Source organism: Drosophila pseudoobscura, chromosome X (genome assembly GCF_009870125.1).
Source record: "Drosophila pseudoobscura strain MV-25-SWS-2005 chromosome X, UCI_Dpse_MV25, whole genome shotgun sequence".
Classification (NCBI taxonomy): domain Eukaryota; kingdom Metazoa; phylum Arthropoda; class Insecta; order Diptera; family Drosophilidae; genus Drosophila; species Drosophila pseudoobscura.
The window spans coordinates 8765358-8782822 of NC_046683.1; the positions used below are offsets into that span (position 1 = coordinate 8765358).

The 17465-nt window shown below is 46.5% G+C and overlaps 1 long non-coding RNA gene across 2 annotated transcripts; it reads left to right on the forward strand.

Annotated features, from left to right (window-relative positions):
• The first annotated feature begins 1310 nt into the window (after positions 1 to 1310).
• On the forward strand, positions 1311 to 2077 carry LOC6901659 (uncharacterized). 2 transcript variants are annotated; one of them, XR_001452897.2, is made up of 3 exons: positions 1311 to 1334; positions 1501 to 1593; positions 1706 to 2077. It is a non-coding gene; the product is annotated as an uncharacterized lncRNA (long non-coding RNA). The 2 variants fall into 2 exon arrangements; XR_001452898.2 differs by lacking the exon at positions 1311 to 1334 and having other exon boundaries at positions 1343 to 1593.
• Positions 2078 to 17465: the final 15388 nt, after the last annotated feature.

Consider the following 17465-nt stretch of genomic DNA (forward strand, 5'->3'; position numbering starts at 1 on the left):
TATTGTCGTCTCGTGTGTCGGTAGGTGTTTTATTTGCCAAATGCATCCGACAACGCCCCGGGGGCTGGGGTATCCGTGTCCGTGTCCATGTCCATGTCCCTCCAGAGCACTTCATTAGTGTGTTTTCTGTACGTGGACGAGAGCAGACGAGAGGTCCTTTTCAACCGTACACCATATACGGTCTACCGTCAGCGCTTAGCCGCCTATCGCTGACCGCAGTTGGTCACTTTCCCGGAATCACTGGCAGTGTCGGCGGGTCCTTTTATATGTCGCCAAGCCATGAGAATTGATTTCACATTATTTTTCACCTTTCCCTGGTTCAATATTCGATTGAATTGCCGCAATCTCAAGTATGGCAAGCACCTTGCGGATATATGGTTGTACCTTGTAGTCTGTGGACCATCTGAAAGTACTTTCGATGCAGATGCATAACCTTTAGCTCTTGATTTTATCCCTCGATTTTGGGATCTTCTCGTGCAGCGTATTACTGCCGCCACTTTGGCAGCCCTTAAATGAAACAAAACCCAATCAAAACTGTACATTAGCATATAATATTGAATATATATATGTATTCACATTGTACTTACTATTGGTAACAGTCGAAAGCTGCAGCACTAAGTGGTTTCAATGTTCCAATGAGACTGCAAAGTCGAATCGGACGTTCGTTGCCTTCAGCATCCTGTTGCACCTGGGAATAGAGACTGCTATAAATATATCCAGATTCCCCACACACCGCTTACGGCTTTGGAAATTCCTGTAACATCCGCTTACCTTCAAAGCTATAGCCAAAAGCAATGATTCAGTGGAAAATCCTACTTGTATGTGCAACGCGTGCCCCTTGCAGACTCTACCAAGGGTGTAATCGACGCTTCCTGCAACGCGGCACTTCTCGGGGGAACTTCGTGCTCGAAAAAAACTTTACCATTAATATAAACGACTCTGCAATATCTGTTGTTCCTTCTGGCTATAATTATCGTCCAATGGGAACCACATTGGATATCTAATAGACACGGTCACTTTATACGATGCACGCTAAGCTCTCCACTTCCACCAAAAATCGAATACGCCCGTATACTCTTCGAATATATGCAGTTCTTATTGGCAGTAGGGTTAATTTTGATCATTTTGTCCGACTAAGTACACAATTTACACCAGCAACTTTTTACGAGGGAATCAATCAGCTGTTCTTTGTCCAGCCTGTGCTTTGGCCATTCGCATGTTAACGTAAGCGCGCGCGATGCGAATATCGTATGTCAGAATGTGTTACCAAAACGTTTAATTAGTACATATGTATATTAAGTTACTTTCAATGTTTTAAAAATCTGTTTTAGTCTGTACGTTGCGGCTGCAGTTGCTTAGTTTAGGAAAAATACCGAAATCAATTGAATGGCGATAATATATCGATAATGAAAACGCCTAGTAGTTGCTAGTTGCTCAGCACTGAAAGTGGATTATCATTCTGAGAAAAAATATTAATTGAAAATTAATTGCAAATTTCAGTTTGTGGCAGGCGAAAACCAATCAATCAGCATATTTCCGAGTGACCCATTGTGTTCCCAGAGTTCTTTAATAAGTCGAACCAATTTCAAAACGGTAAGCTACCAGACGGGCCAACAAGAACTGCCTAAAGGCATTAAGCTGAGTCACTGTTGGCTTGTGCAATTCGTGTAGTTTCGTTTATCAGAAGATTTGTATTATTCTGCAGGGTTCGAGAGTAATTTAGAAATGAGTGCGGAGAAACAATCTGGTGACGATGTGCCGAAGCTGCCCGGACCATCAATTGACGATGACGAAAATTGCTCTATTTGTCTTATGGACAAAATTGAGCCGGTGACGATGAAGTGCGGACACAGTTTTTGTTTTGAGTGCCTCAGCCGAGTTTTTCAGCAGCCTGTTTCCCGTTGGAGTAGCCCTCGGAAATGCCCACTGTGCCGCAGCGCGATCTCAATGGACGATGCTACCGTCAAGATCTCCAAACCAAACTAAAGAACACGTATACTGTATATGTACATATGTATTGGCTTCCAAAATAGATGTGTAGTATATACGGTATGCCCATGGGCTACTCCCAATTGTGCGAGCAGAGAGTTTAATTGGTGGGTAAATGGTGTATATGGGGGATAGCAAATGTCCAACAAGATTTGATTTTTATCGCAAGTATATTTGAATTTTATTGCGTACCAAATTCTCGATACAATCGCCGGGCCATAAAAGCGACTGGAGCCCTGGAGCCAAGCCAGGGCAGGACATGGCCGGCCAGGCCATACCGTCACGTAGTCGGGCAGCTAAGCTACACTGTGACAAAAGGACAATCTCAAATCAAGTAGGTAAAGTGTTTTATCCAAGCAGCAAAGGCACTCATCAATACTTCAATTGCAGAGACATGAATCTGGAAGCAGGCATCATTCGGGAAAGCAACGATTGAAAGGAGGAACAGGTGTTGAGTTCAAGCTCAAGGACCAGGAATTCGTCAGTGAATATCTTAGCCTTCTTATTAGCTTCTTAAGGGAATACTTTGTAGAACCAAGACTGGGACTAGGGGCAATTCCAGGCAGTTATAATACAGAACAGAGGGCTTATTTCGAGCTCACTAGCAGCACCGCTCGGAGTCTCTTTGGGAGCTGTAATGTACACATTTTCTGCCACTGTAGACTTGGCCAAAACAGGGATAACAAGCAGCAGTAGCAGGAGCTCGAGCGGCACCATTTCTTGGCCACGTTGGCGTCATTTTCCACGCAATAAAATAAACATTCAAAACGAAATCAACTTAAACGCTCCACGTGGACCCGCTGCACCCTTCTGCGCGCCTTGGGGTCCCAGTCTCAGCTCCAGTCTCTGTTCCAGTGCCCCATCCAATCCAACCCAATGTGGCACATTTAATTTTATGCTTATTTTTATGTCACTCTTCTTTATTTTTGCCCGGACTGAAAGGGGTCCGGAACGTCCACCCCCAGGGGTCCTCCCTGCAGTGGCCAGTGGCCAGTGGCCGCAAATCCCTGGACCCCGGCTAATAGTTTGGGCAAACAGCAGTAATCGTGGGCAGGGAGGGGCGGGGCAGGGCAGGGCAGGCAAAGGGTTGATTTAATAAGTTGAACCGATTCGATTTCTATTATCTGCTGCCCTGATGTGTGCTGTGCGGGACCCAAATCAAATGCGTATTTATCGGGACTTAAATGCGATGCGATGCGATGTGAAGCGAGGGAGATTGAAGGAACACCCACGACCCTCGGATAGACCTAAAGTGCCCTGGCCACAATGGGTTCGGTTCTCATTTCGGGGTTTGGGGTTTTCAGCAGCAGTAAACAATCGTAAAACGTCTCGAACTGAACCAAAATGAGACAATGAGAGGCAGAGCATACAGGAAGAGGAAACGACATTGAGCAGCGGGCTAACTCCGACTCCGACTACCGACCAAGACTCCAACTCCGTGTGTGGTGACATCATCGCCTTTGACTAAACAACAATTACACAGGACCGTGGACCGTGGACCGTGGACTGTGGACACAATGCCGCTGAATGGCTGTTACCATTTTCTTGGCCTTGATTGCTTCATTTGCCAGAACACAACAGTGGCCCAAGTGCTAGTCTCTAGATGAGTTATGGCGGCTCATCCTCATGCCACACCATCATACCATCGTACAATGGGATCAGCAGTGTTTGAAAGATCGTCATTCTTGGCTTGATTTATACTGCGGATGCGTCTGGCATTTGGAAGCCGTTTGCAAGCCTCATAAATGCCCCGGCCCCCCCACTGCACATTTTTTGGCAGCTGGCTGCAGGCTCATCCTTAGAACTATACATTCATGGGATGTTACGAGCAAGCCATGTCTATTGTTAAACTCTATTAGGGCGAGCTCTTAACTCTAGTTAAGCCCCCTTTTTATAGGTAATTTCAAAGCTTTTGCAGGTATGGTTTCTGCATGGGAAAAATTAAATATTTATGTGCATTTTTTCAACAGTTTTTTACTACAAAGCGTCCGTTTTCAATATGGACTCAATAAAATATATATGTACGTACATAAGCTGTAATTTTCTTTACTTCAAGGACTTACTTAAGGATTGGAAAAATATTGGCAGCATATTAATGGTTGTACTGTACACCCAGAGAAAAAAACCTGTGAATCGAATGCTAACGCTTGGATAGAAATATTTATACTAGAGCCCTGCTTGAGTCCACAGTATTCGAATCCTTACGAATCCTACCTTCAGTCAAACTCGAATCTCCCCGAATCTCTGAGCTGATACAAAATATTATACGAAGCTCGTGTTTCACGGTGAAAAAGTTTTACCGAATATTTTTCTCTAATTTGGCGCAAAACAGTCTCTCTCTTGATGCATCTGAAACTCATTTTGTTCAGTGTAAAGCAAGAAAACGTACGAAGGCACACACGAACGAAGCGAATACCGAATCGATTCGGTGTCAAATGGTGTCTCTGTTCTCTCAGTGTTGCTGGCAAGGCCTTTTTTTTGAGTGCATGAGATGTAAATATATTTCAAATTTGGTCTCTCTTATTATCGAGAAATATCTGCTGCAGAGGAATCTTCTGCCAACTCGGGGCCACATGAAATAGTACATCAATTGGAACGTTTGGGGCTGGGCTGTGCATTGCGTTTTGGTTGGGGGTGGGTGGGATCTGCGTCATTTTCAAATTGGTCTGCGGTCCGTGGCGTCGTCCTGGTCCCCCGGCATGTTATGAAATCCAGAAATTCGAACAACAAATGAATTTTATGTGCTCGCATAAAAAGAAGCAGAGGCAGCGGCAGTGGCAGAAGGCGGGGGTAGCGGGAAAACGGCAAATCAAAAAATCAAAACGATAAAAATGGTCCCCTGACCCCCTCATGCACACAAACACACACACACATATGTGGGGGTGGTGGGGGGTCAGGCAAATTGTCTAATGACATGCCGAATTTATGATTTTCGGCTGTGATTTCTCTTCTCTCTTTTCCACTTTTCAACTACCCACCACCCACCCACGTCAAGCCCCACGTCCGCTTAAGTATGCTACACACATTTTTTTGGGTAACCCTTGCCCTTCTGGCGCCCGCCCCTCCGCATCACACACAAGCCCATAAATTCCATAAATTGTTGGGCTATTATTTCTCGTGGCTGTCAACGCAATATTGCAGGCAAATTGTCCTGGACACCGACAACAACACGGTCGAATGGTGCGGCGGGGGAGGGAAATCCAAACGGGGACCGAAACGCATTTCAAATATGTTTTTAACGAATTTTGTACTTTATATATTGTATAAAGATGTATGTATGTGCCTCCAGCAGTTGTCACAACCCTTTAAGAAGTCTGGGGAATTGTCTCTCCGACAATTTAAGGTCCAAGTGCGTGTTAAACAGAGTTTAAAGATTTCTTGGCTTGGCATGGTATGTAATCTGATATTTAACCCAGTCGGAGATGGTTCAGAGTATGTCTTTGGTTACACCCAAAGAGAGTTATCCATAGCTGTGGCAGAGAGTACAAGCTGGAAGGGCCTCTAGCCTCTAGCCACCCTATTAAAGGTTTTCCACACCCATTTAAACGTAGATGATTTTTGTCATATTGCAGCGTTATTTTTATGGCACTTTTCCCCGACTCCTCGTTTATGCCACTTACTTTTTTGTGGCACGCATGTTGCTGCAATTGACTTTGCAGCCTTGACTTACGCCAAATGACATAATTAGGGCCCAAGAGGGCGGGGCAGGTAGTCCGGCTGGACGGGAACGGTAACGGGGACGGGGACGAAGCTGGGGTTAGGGTTATGGCTAGGGTTACATGGCCCTAACCCTAATGCCCAACCCCGTCATAAAAAAGATGCAATTTCGCGCGAATTCTAACCCCAGCAAATCCTTTTTCCTTTCTTTTCCATTAAATTACCGTTTTTTCGGGGCATTTTCCACCGAAATTCGCTGTCAACTTTTCTGATGTTTTTTTTTTATTTGTCAGCCTTTTTTGTGATTTTTTTCTGACGGTTAGAAAGTCAATTGGTTTATGAGTCGTCGAGGCCTATGTGTAGCCCAACCGATGCGAAACAGAATACAATGGAACCGAACCGAACAGAACCCCCTGGATTATGTGTCAGGGACATTTGGGAAGGGTGGCCTCAGTCAGATTCGATCATTCTCCAGCTGCATGTCGAACCAAAATACATACAATTTTTCGAAAAAAAATTCCTACTAAATTACGTCAAAAACTTTCGGTACAAAAAGTACACATATTTCTGCTTAGATTTTTCCGTTCCGTTAACAAAATCAGTAATCGGCTTTGCAATGCAGCGCGGGGCATCGAACACTGGACTCCTGAAAGCCTTCACCACTTTCAGACTGGGCCTGATCCGGGCTCGTCCGGTGCACAAGGAATCCGCCGGCAGCCATGGACTCTTCAATGCCATGAGCCGGGGCAAGCAGACCAATAGCCTGGGTCACTCCTCGACGGACGGCCCGAGGGAGGGACAGGACGTGCAGCCGACATGCAGCAAGGACAGCGGGGAGCGGGACGACTGGCAGAACTACTTGAAATCATATGCCATCCGCCATTATATGACTCTGAGCCCCGAGAATGTAGATGATCAAGACTTCAAGAAGGAGCCGGCTGCTCCATGCAGCTCTGTGCAGCAGCCAAGCCGTGGACTCCTCAATGCCCAGGGATATAGCCACAAGGCTGTGCAGGGCATCCGCCAAACGCACCGGAACTCCACGACAGATGACATAGAGGCTCACAAGGAGCAGCAGGAGCTGGAGGCAGAGACAGAGGCAGAAATAGAGGCAGGCACCACCGATGATGTGGATAAGTCGGAGAGCTTGTTGGAACTCCCCGATATTCGAATGGTGCCATGCCGCTATCAGATGATGTTGGGCATTGACGGGGCGAACCACGAAGAAGAAGCTGAAGAAGAATATGGAGAAGAATATGGAGAAGAATCAGGAGAAGAAGACCAGTTCCAGATAGAGCCAATTCTTCTTTTAGAGAAGAGCGTGGATCCCACCGCAGACGTGGATGCGAACCCTTACACAATCGGTCAGACACTGGAGGGCGCGCCTGAGGACAAGTTCGATGATGCGGAGGCCCAGCAGGACGGAGAGCAAAAGGAAGCACAGGAGCCCGAGACGGAGCCAGAGGCCGAGATAGAGCCGTTCCAACAGCAGCAGCCCATGGGCCACTCCACAATGCGGGTGACCGCCAGTCACGATGGCTCCGACGGCAAGGACAGCGATCTTCGCTTCAAGGAGAAGGCCAGCGCATCGGAGGCCGAGGACGAGGACGAGGACTCCATGGAGCCCACTGACGAGTTCATTCGCACCGACCGTCAGAGGCACAAGGAGCGCGAATATGAGGGCATCTACTGGAACGGCAAGGGCGAGCGCTATGACTCTCGTCTGGACATCGCCGAGGGGGAGGACACTGGCTACGTGACGGGCAAGGGCACACCTCTGCCGAGACCCGAGCCCCAGCCGATTCCGCTCGTGCCCGAAAAGAAGTAGATGCTCCCAAGAAGTAGAAGCCATGCCCCATGCCACATGCCCCAGGACTTGCCTCTCACCACACCAGATCGGACCAGTACGCAAAGCAGTTGCTCAGTTAGCTCAAACATAGAAACAGAAATAGAAATAAAGAAAAGACAAGACAATAGCGTTTATGGCGTTTACGGGTTTTCCTTTTGCCGGAGGGAAGAGAGTTCCCGCTAAATCGTAAATGGTGGATGGTAGACGCTACATAGGTTTACGATCACAGCCCACTCCCTGAGGTTTCTGCGGGTTGCATTGAGTTGAGTCATCTCTCAGGACCAGTGCCAGTGCCAGCACTCGTACCTGTGATCCGTGGCTTAGCAAATTTTATGCAATGCCAGGAGTCAAGGACAACTAAGGGTCTCTCCTACCTGGCACCTCAACACGCTTCCAACACGCGGCTGACTCTTTTTTTTGGCTTGTCCAAATCCTTTTTTAGTGCGCGAATCCTTTTTTCGAGGGAAATGGAAATCCAGCCAGGACCAAGCCAAAAGCCGAGACCGAGACCGACACCAAGCCAACAGTTAGCCGTTTATTTAGCCATTTATTTTTGGTCATTTACTTTTATTCGAATCGCTTCTGCTGCCGCTCTCAGAACGTTCCAACTTGAAGCAATTATAGTTCAATAAATTCACCCAATCACCTAGCGGATAGACAGCGACACCGAGGGTGGGAGCGGATGGAAAGTGACTCTTTTGATGGTTCAATTTACGTGGAAAATAGCCCAAAACCAAAACAAAAACAAAACCAAGTACCCAAGAGTCGGTGGAGGGTTTGGGCCCAAAACATTTTTCAATGGGCCAGCAGCAGCAAAAAAAGGAATTGGTAAATAATAAAAAGAAAGAATGAAAACGGCCCCCGCCCCATTTGATGATGTAGTCTGTAGCTCGGTGTATCGGTGTATCTGTGTATCTGGTGTACCTGTACCTCTACCCGTATCTGCCTCTGGATTTGTATCTCCCTGGACCCAAAGCGGCAATTGTGCCCGCTCAATGTAGTGGCAAGACTTTCGACGCGCGATGATAAATGATGTTTGCCAATCTATCTGACCCAGGGCCGGAAATTAAATTTGTTTTGAAAATTTGCCACTCTGCCCAAGCTGGGAAATCTGTTCCTTCGATACGATCCCGCCCCAGCCACAGGAACTGTGGGAACCCAGCCAGTTGCGGGGTTACTTTCGGGAGGGGTTGGCCAGTAACTAATTGGTTATTGTGGGGGTTGCCGAATGTCTTAGAAAGTCATCTGGGGGTAAGAGATATTGATAAGTAGCAAAGAGTATTCACATTATTCCTGCAGGTTCCAGAAACTGCTCTTTTTAGCTGAGATTTACATGGTATCCTTTTCATTTCTTCAGCATATCTTCTCCTCGTATATGTTATTTTAGTGAAATTAATGTACCATTTAGTCACCTTTTTTGGCTACATTTTGTGTCAAATTTCTCCCTTACATTCGATGACCTCACGCCGGTCAATTAAGTTGTTAAATACTCGTTTGACTTGCCCTGCCCACTGCAGAGCCAGTTGTAGTTGGAGGTAATGCCGAAGACCTCCCAGTGTGCCCAGGAGTTCCAAACGCTTAAGAGGAGAAGCTCCGCTGCCCCCCGGCTCGGGTCTGCGACAGTTTATTGAAACATTTTTCATCATTTCTTACACAAATCCGTGGCCAGCAGGACAATTGACAATAGGAATCGGGAATCGGGAATCAGGAGTCGGGATTGGGATTGGGCATCCTCATAAATCATGTCACAAGCTGCGGTCATAGTCGGTTGCGGTGCCAGCTCGTCTGCCGAGCTGTAAAAAGTGAAATCAAAACTATTATCGGGGATTTCTTCCCTCCCGCAGTGTGCTCCTTTGTGCGGTTTGTTGGGGTCACATGGATCTGGTTTTTTGTAGAGCTCTCTGCGACGTTTCGTTTCGTTTCCCAAAAACGACGACAAATAAAAACATCAAATCATTCATAACACTTGTTTGGCTGGCATTGATTGAGCCAACAAACAGCATACACCCCATGATCCTGACCATTTCCTTTGCATTGTCTGAGGTGTACCCACAGCGCTAACCGAGTTCCCATTTAGCCCAAAGTTCTCATTTCTCTCGGTTCTCATTCTCATTCCCATTCTCTTAGTTCTTGGTTCTTGGTTCTCTGGGCTTCCCAACCTGTTCACATTCATTGATGGCTCGTCTCGGATCCTCATTGTTTACGGAAAACATTTCGAGTTCTGCTGAATCGCTCATTGTTTGATTCGAATTGATTAATGTGCCCTCTGGTTAGCTGCTGCTCTCTGTTCTGCTCAGTTCTATTCATTGCTTAGCGTTTCCCTTTTTTTTCGTTTTCATTTCTCTGGTCTTCAGTTATCAAAGTCGAATGTCGGGGGAGGATAATACAGCACTGTGTGCTGCGCATTTCTACAGGTTCTTTCACTGCCTCAGCATCAGTTAATGAGGCCATCAATAAGTCAATTAGTTTCCCCAACTCCCTCTCTCTCTCTCTCCCTTTCTCTCTCTCTGCCTGGATCTGGAAGGGACGATTAGGGTTGATGTTGATCCCCGCTTTGTTCTCGGGGACTTCGACTTCAACTCGTTTTCTAGCTGGTCAATTGACTTGTTTGCAATGATTGGATCTTAGCTGAGGAGAGACCGACAGGGTCTGTGCTTATTCCTTAGACAACTAGACAACTAGTAGATGACCTGATGATCCGATAACCTTAAACTTTGCAGAATAATAGCAATCGAAGCAGTCGGTCACAGAAAGAATGGATATTCCCAAGGCAGCTGAGGCACACAAGGCTATAAAATCGATTAAATTTTAATCGAAGATTCCTCTAATGCTTCCCCTCCAGGCCTGATGGTCCACAGCTTGACCTTTAACCTTAGCCACCAGAAAGTATACAACCGCCACCCCTCATCACAATGCGTTTTGGCTATTCTTTTTTTTGGGCAATTAAATTTGCACGCTATGGAAACGAAAGAATATAGTACGAGTATGTGTATCCCCATAGATGTGTGGAAAGTCGGAAAATTGATGTGAAAATTATGCACAAACGAGGGAATGGCAATGCCACTATGACAACGTCAGGTGTCCTTGGTTGGGTGGTGGTTTTTCCTTTCATCAGAGATCTGCGGGCCGCCAAGATTTCCTGCCTGTTGTTGTTGCACTTGTTCCGAGGCGCATTCGCCACGCATGGGATATGCGTGGCACGATACAAATGATGTGGCACCCCCTATGCCACAGCCATGACTGGCTGACTGGCTGACTGGCTTCTGGCTTCCCCTCGAAGTCGTTGGGCTTGTGTTTCTTGCTTTTTTTTTTTTGGTTTGGTTTGGTTTGGTTCGGCTTGGTGATAACGTGAAATAATTGCGTGACAACCATGTTGCGATAATTTTCAATAAAACGGCGTTTTCCGTTTTCCCCGCTAAGAGAGAAAGAGAGGGCGAGAGAGACCGTGCCGTGGCGGGGCGAGGCGAGGGCTTGTGGAGAAAAACTGCGAGAGAGCAGCGTGAAATTTCATATTAAAATCAACTGATTTTCTGCTTTCATTTATTCATGCCACTGTTCCTTCCTTGTTCGTTTGTTCGCCTTTCGCTTCATGTTGTTGTCGCTACCACACACACACACACACACACACACACACACACACAGACACAGACACAGATTCAGATACAGAGAGATAAAAAAGCAATTGTAACAATTTGCTCTTGTTTCGTATTTCAACTCCAATGGAATGGCACATTGGTCGCATTGGCTGCTAAAAATTGGGTTAGATAAAGGGTATTCCATGATTCATATGGTTACGAATAGATTTGTTTTTAATATACCACAGATATGTAGAGATATATATTGATATTGAGAAAGATACATGTGTAAATTGACTTGAGTTTAATAATAAATCGAATAAATTATCGCGATGAACGTTATACAGACAAAGATATGAGTGATAGATCCTTTAATAGATTTACAAATATTTAAATGAATATTGTAGAAGAGACTATTAAATATTTTTGAATTGAATTTCGGAAACTTTTCTTTTTAGATTATTATTTTTATTATTATATAATAAAATAAATATATCTTAATAAAATTAAAAAAAAAATATCTTTATATAGATGAGTACATATGTATATATAATGCGATATTATATTATCTTTTATATATAGACATATATTTTTATTTCTTTTTAATGATATTAAACTTGTTCAAGTATCACTATTATCACTGGTGTTGCCCCACTGTTCGAAGGGCCGGGAGTTTGCTGGAAAAAAGTGTCACACTTGTGCGTCATTAACGCCGTCGGGTCACAGCTGGTGGATGCGTGATGGGGGCGGGGTGGCTGCCTGCGTGGTTGGGTGTCTCGATGGGTGGGTGTGAGTGGGTGGGTGTTCGCTGAGTGACTGACTGACTGACTGGGTGACTGGGTGGCTGTTTGGTTCGGTTTTTGGTTGGTGCAACCAACCGATGGAGTTGGAGATGGAGTAGAGATGGAGGAGGTTAGCCTTTCATTTTTTCGGGGGTGGCTGCCGCTGCCGCTGCCACTGTGGTTGCCAACGACATTGCCAACCATTTTTCTGCGGCCAAAAGACAACAACATCATGAAAAACCCGAGAGACGGAAGGCCGGAAGAAGGACCGAAGAAGAGTGAAAAGCGCAGAGCGCGTTTGTTAATTTGATTTGCGCGCTTTGCAATTTAACAATAATATTGTCATCAGGTTTCGCTGGTTCGCTGGTTTTCCACAGCACATCCGAAGGTGGTTCAGACGGGGCAGCAGGGGGCGTAACCAATGCCCATTTAATTAGATTGCGCGCCATCTGCAGGGGAGGCCGCGCACTGCGCAGCTTTATTTGATGCCTGCCCCCAAATGGATGGCCTGCCCCCGCCCCCGCCCCCGCCTCAGCCTCCATCTTGTGTTTCGGAGTATTATTAACTTTTTTTTGGGGAGTTCCTTCTGGGATGTTCTTATCGCCGGCATTATTGATGCTCATCTGTGGAATCTTTGGCTGGCATTCCATGGCATTCCACTCCGCTTTGCCCCTTCTGAATATTTTTGGATATTATTGGCTTTAATTGGTATCATATCATTTGCGGACTGGAAATTACTGAGAGATGGCTTTCAAAGTTGATTCCATCTGCTCCATTTTATGGATGGACTATCCTTTTTTTTGTGTATTTATATGCTAGGGGGCTCTCACTCACGGCTCATTGATGAGTCATATATCGAGAGAATATAGAGATATATTTATATATTTTTTGGATTCCCTTATCCTTCTTTTCCTTTATTTATTCCATCGAACAAATTGAATGGATTTCTCATTGCCTTCATTGTTCATTGTCTTCTTTATCATTCCTCTGGCTTTTACCGACCACAACTTTCGATTCTTTTGCGTTCTCCGACTTCAAAGTAAAAAGTCAAAAGTTTTGCCTCCCCAGCCTCTTTTCTCTAATCAAAAACGAAATCAAAATCAAATCTTTCACGATCTGAACTTCACTTAACTTCTCCCGTGCCTCGCGCCACACAACCACATCAGTGCCCAACCACCCACACACATATGGAGATGGGAGACTTGGTGTGTGGGGAGGGGCACACGGGTTATTGGGTTAATCAGCACGCACAAGGATTGCCGGCAAAGCTTTTGCGCAATTTTGGGGGCATTTTGAAAGGACATGATTTTGAACTTAAGAACCAAACACTTTTCGGGCATCGCGTGCGAATCGCGTCATATGGATAAATGAGTCCACAGTCCACAGGCCACAGGAGATGGGAGGATGGAAGGATGGAAGGATGGTGGGATGGTGGGATTGTAGGGCAACAAGTTTTGCGTGGACACGTGTTCCGCCAAGAGAATGAGACTTAAGCCAGGGCACGAGCTCTCCTCTCCGCTGATATGTAGGAAAGTAATCACAAAGCAACCACCGACACCACCACCGCCACCACACCACCAGCACAGCACAGCATAGCACCACCCCCAATTCCTGGCAATTCCTGAAGTAGTTTCTACGTGCCTCCTTATTGTTTGTTGTGGATTTTAATTGAACTCAAGTTGATGCTTGATGCCAGGACCCTGAATGCCCTGAATGCCCTTATTTGAGATGGATGGATGGACGGATGGATGGGATGGGATGGAATGGGATGGCTTAACAACAAGCTTCCAGCAACAACCGCAAATATTAAAAAAAAAAAAATAAAACCGAATATAAAGAAAGCCAAAACCCAAAAGAACCCAAAACATCATCAGCAACAACAAAGGCCAACAGGGGACAACAGTGGGTGCTCGTAAGTATGCGCACAGCCCACGACCACGACCACGACCTCGAAGCGTTGAACTCATTAAAAAGCGGAGAGAAAGGAAAGCGGAACGCGGAGGGGGGGAATATGATTCCAAAACGCATATGTCACTCAATGAGGCGCAACCACCCTTTAGGTGGGGTGGCGGCTGTGGTGCCAGTCCCCGTGTGTCCGTGTGTTTTCACTCACTTGTCAGAGCTCATTGTTAATGACAGGATCCTCTCAGGCAAGACAGACAGACAGACAGATGGACCGACCAAGTGCACTGCAATTGCGCTTTAATTTGAATTTGAATTTGATAAATGATTGACTACCCTTCAGCCCACTCTCCAGCCACTCCACCTCCACTCACAGTGCTCTCCCTCGCCCTCTCTCCATCCCGCTCGTTGTTCGGCTTTGGGCCAAGGATAAGTCACTTAGCCACTGTCCTCTGTCCTCCCGTTTCCGGCTTCCGTGAGGCCGTGTCGCGGTTTCGTCAAAATGCAAAACAAAGCCAAGGACAAAAAAAGAAGAAAATTGTAAAGCGAAAAATGGCAAAGGAAAACACGACGACAGAGGGCAGAGTTCAGTAGCAGAGTAGGACGCAAGACGCAAGAAAGAAAAAAAAAATGGAAAAAGATGAATGAAATTGCGTACCGTCATCAGGGCTGTCTTGCACAAATTGAATTATATGTTGCCATCGTCCTTGGCCGCATATATCCTGTGCGCAATTACGCGAGAGAAAGCGAGCATCCTAAATTAAATTTGTGCCATTCTTAGCCTTAGCCCTAGCCGCTCCCAGTCCCAGCCACGACTGGGACTCCTCCTCCACTTATTATTTGTGCCTTGTGGCATATCGATAGGAGCCTGAGCCCTGCAACCTTTTGCGCCTAAGAGCATTATCTGGGACAAAAACCCACATATGTATGCCGTTGAGATGCAGGACATATGAATGGATAATCCACAGGTACTTGTACTGCGACAGGAGCCTCCATTCACACTCCTCGGGCCTGGGGCGACAGTTGCTAAGCGGATCAGAGTCGGGGTCGGGGTCGGGGTCAGTTTCCCAGGCTTTTCCACTGACCAGGAGAGTCTCAGGAGAGTGACTCATCGGCAGATGAGCCCCCCAGAGCCAGTCCCAAGTCCTCGGCCTGGCAACGACTCTGAACTATGCGAGGAATGCTGCCTTGTAAGCCAATTAATGCGCCAACTTATTAGTTTTTGTGTGTGTCTGTGGAACAGATATGGACAAATGAACGGGGCAGATCAACCCCAGGGTTGCAAGTGGTGCAAGTGGTGCAGCTGCTCCGCCCCATCCATGCTCTGCTCTGATTTCCTTTTCCCGATTCGGACTTCATGCCATTCCGCGTGCTTTCACTCCCCCATCACGCAGGCAGGCAGCTTCATTATTGAAATACACACGGATACGCGGACAGGGATACTCGTACACGGACATGGGCAGACACTCGCACATCAAAAGCAGGAAAGAGCACGAAAGAGCGCGGAAGAGCCAGAACCAGCAAGTTGCAAACCATTGTGGCCACCCCAAAACACAACCCAAAGGAAAACACACCCAAAGGGGGAGTTGTGGGAGCAGCCGTTCGATTTCTCAGGATGTAGAGGCACTCTTCTGCGGGCCCACACAAGAGGACATCGAGTGCAATTAATGTTAATGTTGAGATATTTATGATGCAACCCCCTTTTGGCTTTATTCATTTTTTTCCCTACCCCCCACCGCCTTCTCTCACTCGCTCTGTCTCTTTCTCTGTCGTTGGGTCAGGTTAGAGGACACCCTTTCGGGCAGGATGGATGGGATATATTTGCGTATGGGCTTCTCGTATCCGTATTCAAATGTGTCACCCTCAAAGGACACGTTGGCATGGCCACGAGGCACCGCGAAGCGGCAGCAGAGTTCAATTTCTGTCAAATAGTTTTCGTATTGTTCGGAAAGCCCTGCCCAGCCCTGCCCAGCCCGAGGATTTGTCAAATCAAAAACTTATGTTACAGCTGGATTAAAATTATACATGTCACTGGGCCCGATTGCCCGACTGCTGCAGCTGAGTGCCAAGGAAGGAGTCGTAGAGAGTCCTGAGGCCTGAGGCCTGAGTCCTTCGTCCCCTGTTTGTTGTGCCCGATTTAACGCATCAGCGCGCAAAAAGTAAAACTTTCAAATGAACAGCTAAATGCGCACTAATAGGGGTTCAGATTTCAGTTTCAGGACTCCGGAATCCAGCCAGCCAGCCAGCCAGCCAGCATCGGGGGTTACTGATTACTCCTTTTTCCTGAAGGAAGGCTGAAGCTGAGGCTGATCCTGGGCATCGGGAGCCCGAGCCCGAGCTCCGGGATTGATTGTGACATTAAGTAGGATTTATTTATTTATTTACTCCTTTTCCTTTTCAGAGTTTTTTAATTTTAACACGAGATGCAAATCATGTTTCGCACTTTGTTACATTTGAGGTGCAGATCCTGCAGATCGAATCCTGTCGCTGGGGGTTGTGCGGGTTGTTTGCCGCAGGTCTAAGTTTCTTCTTTATTTGATTTGTGCATTTGGGTATCGCATCGCGCCTTGGTCTTTGTTTTTTTTCCGCTCCGCTCTGCGCTGTTCGTTTTTTAAGGTTTTAGACAAACAAATGAAAATGTTGCCGCTCTCGCGCTATTTCAATTTCAATTCGAAATGGCCCGGGCTTAGCGGCAAATCGACAATGACAGAATACAACAAAATATACCAGAACAGAACAGAACAGAGTAGAGTAGAGCTGAGTAGAGTCGAGTCTGCTGGGAGCCACCGAACTGAGGCAATGAGCGAACAATGAACGGATTGCTGCTGGAACACACTCGGACAAATGTCCTTCCTTCCTTCCTGACAGCTTTATGTTTTGAATTTGTAATGAAGCAATCTATGTATTCCATATGGATGAGGCATACCCCCATTCCCATCCCCATTACCATTACCATTCCCTAACCCCGCCCCCGTCCCCGCCCCCGCCAAACAAGTGAACAAAAACATTTCCACACTATGTTTGCAATAGTTTATTCGGTCAGCGGAAGGCTTCGGATCGGCCTGGTGGCCCAGTCAGAGTGCGCTACGCACCAAAAGATACAAATGTATCTATCATCTGGGACTTGCCCCTGGGAGTCCCTCTTGGGACTTTTCTTCTAGTGGCAGCTAAGAATAATATTTTTTGTCTCATAACTCACCCAAATCATCCGTACTCCCGTCTCACTCATCGGTCTCTCGCTCACTCTTGTCCCCCTCTCTGTTTGGCGTATCGCAGCTTGATCTACTCGTGTGAATAAGCCCCAATCACGGGGCATGAAGTAGCGCAACGACGTGTCGAAAATCTGCCCCCAAAATCTGCACACAAAAAATCCAGTAAATAAATGCACACACACACGGGCACACATCCCTATAGATACATATGTATATGTATATGCATCTCTGTGGATAACGGAACAGCAAAGTTTCACTCGATTTTTATATATTTTTTTTGATATTTCTGTGCTGTGATTCAGATTCTGTTGGGGGGCTCTGTGCACGGTTTAGTGATTCAATTATTTTTGTGCGCAATTTAGATTTATTGAGTTTGAAGCCGAGTTCGTTTCGCTGGATGTGGATGTGTGGAGTTTGTTGCAGCTGCAGCTGCCCCTGTTGCAGTTGCAGTTGCCACTGTTTCTGCTGCTGATGCTGCTGCTGCAGGGATTTGCAACAA